The sequence below is a fragment of the Oryctolagus cuniculus genome, chromosome 9 (assembly GCF_964237555.1).
Source record: "Oryctolagus cuniculus chromosome 9, mOryCun1.1, whole genome shotgun sequence".
Taxonomy (NCBI): Eukaryota; Metazoa; Chordata; class Mammalia; order Lagomorpha; family Leporidae; genus Oryctolagus; species Oryctolagus cuniculus.
Genome location: NC_091440.1, coordinates 107,547,147 through 107,554,896, shown reverse-complemented (window position 1 = coordinate 107,554,896; position 7,750 = coordinate 107,547,147). Strand labels below are relative to the sequence as shown.

The 7,750-nt window shown below is 37.2% G+C and overlaps 1 long non-coding RNA gene across 1 annotated transcript; it reads right to left on the bottom strand.

Annotated features, from left to right (window-relative positions):
• Positions 1-246: 246 nt before the first annotated feature.
• LOC127489636 (uncharacterized) lies at positions 247-5,793 on the bottom strand. Its single transcript, XR_011378580.1, has 4 exons — positions 5,449-5,793; positions 4,985-5,136; positions 3,269-3,375; positions 247-846 (listed from the first exon to the last, which is right to left on the bottom strand). It is a non-coding gene; the product is annotated as an uncharacterized lncRNA (long non-coding RNA).
• Positions 5,794-7,750: the final 1,957 nt, after the last annotated feature.

Here is a 7,750-nt window from a genome sequence, read left to right as displayed (position 1 = left end):
TATTAAATATCATACTATTCCCCAAAAAATAGATATAATTACTCTCTTTGTGCCACTCAAAAATAAAATATATTTTTGGTTGAATTTATTTATTTGCAATATTTATTTAAAGATTTAACAATTTTTAAAATCTTGTCATATTCACTTCATATATAGCTATTATATACATTCACTCTTCAAAACAGGGATTTTAATATCACATGGAATTCATGTCAATGATCATGAAGTGAGGAAAGGAGGGGGAATTGTTATATATATGATACAATTCAGTGAAGAGAATACTTCTACCTATGCATATAGTAAACAATAAGAAATTCATATCATTTTAATACATTATATATTAATATTCAAATATGAGAGAATTTTTGATATTTGTCTTTCCTTGTCTGGCTTATTCCACTTAGCATAATGATCTATAGTTCCATTCATTTTGTTGCAAACATTAGGATTTCATTCTTTTTAGTGGCTAAGTAATATTTCATCACACACATATTCTTCATACAGTAGTGAGATTGAAAGTTTATGGACATATAGGTTTATTCCATATATTTGCTGTTAAACATTGGGTTGCTATAAACATGGGAATGCAGGTATCTCTTTCCTTGTGGACTTTGTTACTGCAGGATATATTCCTAGAGGAGGGATGGCTGAGTCATGAGGCAGAAACATTTTCAGTCTTTTGAGGAATCTGCATACTGCTATCCATAAAGGTTGTACTAATTATTGAAGAAGGGCTTATTCTTCTCACATATGTAAGGAAAAGATCTTGAACAATCAGCATTATTAATGTATTGTGGCTTCAGGCATCCACATTTTTCACCCACTTTATTTGATTGACGGAAAGTCCTATGTCAGAGAATATATTTATTTTAGAATATCATTCTTTGGGCAATATTTCATTGTCACAATTAAAAAATGTGTGTGTGTGTGTATGTGTGTGTGTGTGATTATTAAGTGAACACAAAATCCCTCTGACAGATGTACAGGTGGCAAATCAGAAGGTGTAAGTATTTCTAAAGCTAAGGGACAGTTCATGCTGGTGAATGACTGCAGATGAGGACTAGGTACACAGAACACAGTGGGTAGGCTTTAGATGGGCTCACTCTGGAAGTTCTGAGACTTCAGAAACTCACCAGAGTTACTAAATAAGGTAAGGTTATTAGTAACACATTATAATTAGATACAATGACAGCTCCAGTGTCCTGTGACTCAGATTGATGGGCATATAGCAGGAGGCCACAGCCCGGTCCTCACCTTCAGCACTAGGAGGAGCTGGTTGGCATTTCACACACAAGGTGACCTTACTCCCACTGAGCTCATGTCTGGTCCACCAAACAGAGTGTTGATATTTTGTGATGTTGGACAATGAGAATATTCAACATGGATTCTAAGTTATAGGACTATGCTATGATATATGGAAAAAAGTATATAATTTGAATTTCCCAGCAGATATATGAGTCTGATAATAATAATTTCAAGTCAAAAAATTATTATTGGCAAGAAGTCACCAACCATTTAACTTCGGCACATTACTTTAGTTGTGCCTTTTTTAGGTATCCCACTGCTCTTTCCTGGTTTCCTCCTTTCAATCTCACTACTTTTCTTAGGACCCTTTTGTAATCATCCTCATCACCACAATATCTTAAATGTTTGGTGTCTCAGGGATCAGGGTCTGGATATCTCAGCAATCAAAACCCCCACAACAGGGGTTGGCCTTGTGGCACAGTGAATTAAGCTGCTGTTTGAGATGCCAACATCCCATATGAGCTCTTGTTCAATTCATGCCTGCTCCACCTCCAATTCAGCTCCTGTCAATGTGCTGGGAAACTAAAAGAAGACAGCCCAAGTCCTGGGACTCCTGACACCCACATGGGACACCTGGATGAAGCTCCTGGCACATCCCTGGCTATTGTGGCTTTTTGGGGAGTCAACCAGGAGATGGAGGATCTCTCTCCAACTCTGATTTTCTAATAAAATAAAACATAAAAAAGTACTCAAAATATCATCTCATAGTGCCCACACCCCTGCAGCATTGACACACATTAAATACACATCCCTAAGACAGATTTTTTACATGAAGTTTACAATCATGCACAACATGTCTATGTGACATGCCCACAGATATCAAAATGTATAATGGATGTATCAAACTTGTCACTAAAACTGAATGCATGATGCTCCTCGTAACAGTTAATGACAGCTCTACTGTCATCATTGCTGGACTAAAACCTGGCAGCCATCTCTGAATTCTCTTCCTCTCACACATTTTCACAGTAGGTCTGGCATCTGGTTCCGTTTCCCCAGCACCCTCCCTATCTCTCTTGACCAAACCACCACCATCACTCACTTGGTTGATGACAACTGACTTTCAGTGTGACTCTCTTAGTTGCAATCCATATCTCCCATTCACCACCTAAGGACCACACAGTGTCCAGGGGACTTTTTAAAATAGGAAGGTTGTCCTTGTCATCCCTCAGCTCAAAACCCTCCAAAAGAGAATCACTGCACTCATTAAGAAGTCAAAGTCTTAGGGCCAGTGTCATAGATCACTTGGTTAATTCTCAACCTGCGGCGCTGGCATCCCACATGGACGCCGGGTTCTAGTCCCGGTTGCTCCTCTTCCAGTCCTGCTCTCTGCTGTGGCCCAGGAAGGCAGTGGAGGATGGCCCAAGTGCTTGGGCCCTGCACCCACATGGGAGACCAGGAGAAAGCACTTGGCTCCTGGCTTCAGATCAGCGCAGCGCTGCCCGTAGCGGCCATTTGGGCTGTGAACCAACGGAAGGAAGACCTTTCTCTCTGTCTCTCTCTCACTATCTATAACTCTACATGTCAAAAGAAAAAAAGAGAAATCAAAGTCTTTCTGTGGTCTCTCATTCCTAGATGATCTCATCCATGTCATCTCTCTGACTTACTTTTCCTTCCTTACTCAGATTCCTCCAGTATCACAGATCGTCTTCCTGTTTCCTCGAGAAAACCAAATGCACTCCCCCATCTCTACACCAGTTAGTCTTCCTTCCAGGATGCTACCCCATCAGAGAGCTCCCTTAGCTTTCTCATTCACCTCCTTTAAATCATTATACCAACACCATTATCACATTAGATCACCTGTGTCTCCCCCATTAAAAACATAAAACCTCTTCCTTCCACTGCCCCCCACACGAACTGTACTCCCTGACCCAGCAGGGACTGAACAGTGCTCCATGGCACTGAGGATCCGCTAGTACACTATGTGATTTCCCACCTCATAGAATGTGAAATGCAAACTTACAGTTGTTGAGCAAGTTTCGTGTTGTCCCGCCACTTCCACTCATTTTTATCTTCTTTTTGGTATAATCCAATCCAGTAAGTGTATTTGATGTGTGATTGAATGAAATTCTGTGCACAAGTTAGAATTACTAGTATTACTCATTACATCAATAATAGCCTTTTATCTACAAAGGACTTGTACAAAATACTAATCATTTCACTTAAGACAATCTTAGTTCATCTACTGTGCAGAGAAGCCATGGAAGTCAAAGTTCTAAAAGTCTGAATCTCCTGCATCTTTGTGGATTGAAAGATATCAAGAAAGGACCATGGTGAACTTCTTTAGAAAGACACAAAAATCCCCAAGCATAATACTAAAAAAGTGATTGGTAAGTATGGATTCATTCAACTTAGAACTTCTCTTCATCAAAACACGCCTTGAAGAACATGGGCAGGGAAGTTTCAAATCTGGACATGCATATAGTAATGTAGTTCCAAGAACAAAACATTAGTTCATATAAATCAATTGGAAAGCAAAATCATCCAAAAGAAAAAAATGAAGAAAATGTTCATAGAAAACATATATGAACAATAAAGGATATCAAGTTCAGTGGAGATCAAGTAAAGGCAAACAAGGCTACAAGGAAATTCTTTACATAGAGCAAACACAAGATTTTAGGATGGTAGGAAACAATAGAATATCTTCAAAACTATCAGGAAAAACATATTGAAAAATATTGTGGAATTATTTTGTAAAACTGGAAACACCCAATAATTGCACTCATACAGGTTTGTGATGAACTGCAGAGGAGACACATGAAAGGCGTGCACAGCTGACGTGTCTAAGGATGGTTAATGAAGAGCTGCTCATCACAACAGCAGTGGAAACAACCCAAATTCCCATCACCTAGAGAATGACTAAGTAACGTCTCTCCATGTGATACCACGAATATCATACAGCTATGGAAATCAGAACTCTAGCCACAAATTTTAAAGCAGATTATGTAATTAACTTACTATGTGAGCAAAGGCAAACAAACTAAACTCCTTGAGTTTCTTCCTTGTCTAAAATATGGGAATGGCATTACCTATGTGGAAGTTTTTATGCACTGAAATAATGCATATTAAGATCTGACATACTGTAAACCTAACGTTAGTGTATATTTTCATAATTATTTCAGTTATATTTTATTCCTTTTAAATGCTTTCCTTGGGTACTCAAATGTTAGGCAAAAAAATTGATTTTATTTCCAAATGCAATTTACTCTCTCCATTTCACTTTTCTTTCCTGTTCTCTGTCCCAGATACACACTCCATTATTTTTCCACTTTAGTTAAATTCTATAAGAAGAAACTTATAATGTTTTCTCTTTTGAAACCTATGAAATACATAGAGATATTGTAGAAGAAGGTTTAAAATATACTTTATTGCTCTAGGGCTCTGAAGAATCACTAAAATTAAGTGCCAACTAATTCACTCATTCAGGTGTTTTTTTTTTTATCATTCACAAATCATGAAACCATAAGTAGTAAGGACTCAATATAATTCCATGGCACACACAATAAGCCACCTCTGTTGCTTTAGAAAGTGAAATTATTTAGGTCCTTAAAGCATGTCTTCCCCTCTACAAACACAAGTGTTTCCACCCTGCAGTCAAATAAGACTCAAGGAAAGCCAACACAGGTAGCCTAACTCAGTCTTTGCAAGCTTCTCATAAAGGTTAATTAAGTGAACATACCAGTTCCTGGATGTCATCAATCTTCACAAGGCTAGAATCCATGTTCCGGCATAAATTCCTGCTCTCCTCCCATGTTTCTTCTTTTTTAGAAAAATAGTAGCAGTTTCTTCCACAACAAAAGTGTCTTCCTTGCAAGAAGCCACAGGCTTGTTCTTCAAAACAAGTCACCCCCACCCCAAGACACCAGGCCATTTAGAAAACAAGATTTTAGGTATTTAATTTTTTCTTCAGAAGGAATTAGCATAAAAGAAGAGTTTTTCTGTACCCAAACATCTTTTCAAACTCGAATGTTTAGTTAACTATGATTTTAAAAATAGATTTAATGAGAAGAGTAAAGTTAAAACCTATAACTCCTCATAAGATCCAATATCAACTTTTTAAAGTTTATATATTGAAATGGACAGAAGGCAGTAAGTCTATGAAAAATAACCTGTCGGCTATGAACTTAAACATTGAGTACAAACCTCTACCGGACAGCACCACTGAATGATCTTCCAGCTGTACTGAGGATGTGTTCTTTTCTTTTGTGTTTTCCTTATCCTGTGTTGTGCATTTAGGACACTTCTGAAAAGCTTCAATCCACATTACAAAATTAACAACATAAATGACTTAAAAGATCACTTAATTATGATCATATCCTATAATTCTAGGTATAAAAGAACATGGTGATGATTACTTGGGATTATAATCATAGATAAAGTTAAAATATTTTTGTGTCAGGCCATAAAATATATTTTATATAAAACTACAATTATATGTAACTTGAAATCTATTATTTCCAAGACACATAAAAAAGTAGTGTTCATTTCATAAACTAGAAACAAAGGAAATTAAAAATGAACTAGATTTTATGTCATCTTTAAATAATGGATTCTCAGCATGTGACTCAATTTAGCATTTACATATTGACATAAGTGATTTGCCTGTATGTATAATGAATGCATAAAATATGCACGGCAAATCAGTTCATAGATATTTCGAATGTGCAAAAGGAAAGTTAAAAGTCTATGAGAGAAACAGCAGTTTCTTCCATTAAGTTGAGAATAAAAATGTAAAATAAAAGCTCTTGTTCCATTTTTAAAAAATGCCTGTTTTCCATATCAGGCACACAAGTTTGCTTGCTCGGTCCAGTTCCTGATTCCCACTTTCTCTTAATGGAGATGCTGGGAGGCAGTAGTGATGGCTCAAAGTGAATGGGTCACTGACACCCACATGAGTGGATTGCATTTCTGTGACCCAGCCCAGTCCCCGCTGTTGCAGACTTTAAAACTTAGATAATGAGAAGGTGGAATCTCTCTCTCTCTTTCTTCCTCCATCCCTCCCTCAAATAAATAATTTGAAAAAAATCACTCAAGTGTTTGTCACACAACAGAATCTTTTCATTTCCAATGACACCCCTATGTACCAACATTAAATTTTATCTGGTTGTAAAAATCTAGCAATATCAAATACATAGTCCCTTCATGTCCCCTTCATAATAACTGTAACTCTTCCTGCAGTTCAGCAACCTATTACAGTGTCCATATTCTAGACCACAACTAAAAAGAAAAAAAAAAAAGACTTCTTATTTTTAAAATCCACCATTTCTTGGGCTAATCGATTTCCTTCTCTTTTTCTTATTGCCCATCCACACCCATACATGTGCACATACTCACACATATATCCTAACCCTATGCTTGCCAGCAGGAGCACAACACAGATGATGCCCAGGATTACTGTGCATGGGTTTTCTGTAAAAAATTTAAAAAGTGGGTATATAATGAGCTTGGTAAACAGATAAGAACCCAAGCAGGACAAACATTTATGCTGGAAATTAGCATTAAAATCACATATTCATTCTAATCAAAAATCTCATGGATACTACACTTAAATGGATCTCCCAATATCTAAAGTAAAATAAGGAACTAGACATTCCATATCGAATAGATATGGCTTTTAAATATGTTATTTTTTTTCTACCTGACATTATGTTCTCAGAAATCAGAAAACAAGAAAAATTACCTCTTTTTTTGTGAGCTAAATGTCTTTGTCTTTCTTTTTCTTTGCGTGAGACAATTTCATTTCTGTATATCATTTTCTCCTCACTCATTTCTGAGAGTTTCAGGCTAAAAACATAGCAAGGACCAGAGATGTTTCACGAGACATAATAGATTCAGCTAAAATCGGGGAAATGTTTCATGAGTAACGGGGAGAGTAGCAGGAATGATATACGCTCTGGCCTGTAGAAAGTGAATTAAGATCACCCTAATCCTGGAAAAAACAGAAAAGATTTTTTAAAAATTTATTCTATTTATCTGCAAAGCAGGGAGTTCCAGAGTGAGAGAGATGGAGGGAAAGTTAGAAAGAGAATTTCTCTCCACTGGTTCACTCCCCAGATGGCTGGCGTTCTAGGGGCTGGATCAGGCTGAAACCAGGAACCAGGAGCTCCATCAGGTTTCCCACATGGGTAGCCGAGGGACAGACTCTTGGGTCATCTTGTGCTGTCATCTCAGGCACATTAGCAGGGAGCTGGATCTGAAGCAGAGCAGCAAGGGCACAAAGGAGCACTTTGATATGGGAACTGGCATGGCAGGTGCTGACTCAACCCACCCCATCACAATGCTGGCCAGGAAAAAGTGATTTAAATTCCTTTTTGTGATGTTTTAGAAGAGAGATCCTATTTAGTTTATGGACATACTGTATTAAACTTTTAAACTGTTTTAAAGTTAATTAGTTGCCAAAATTTGGAAATGGATATAATTTGTGCATAAATATCCAGATTTATAC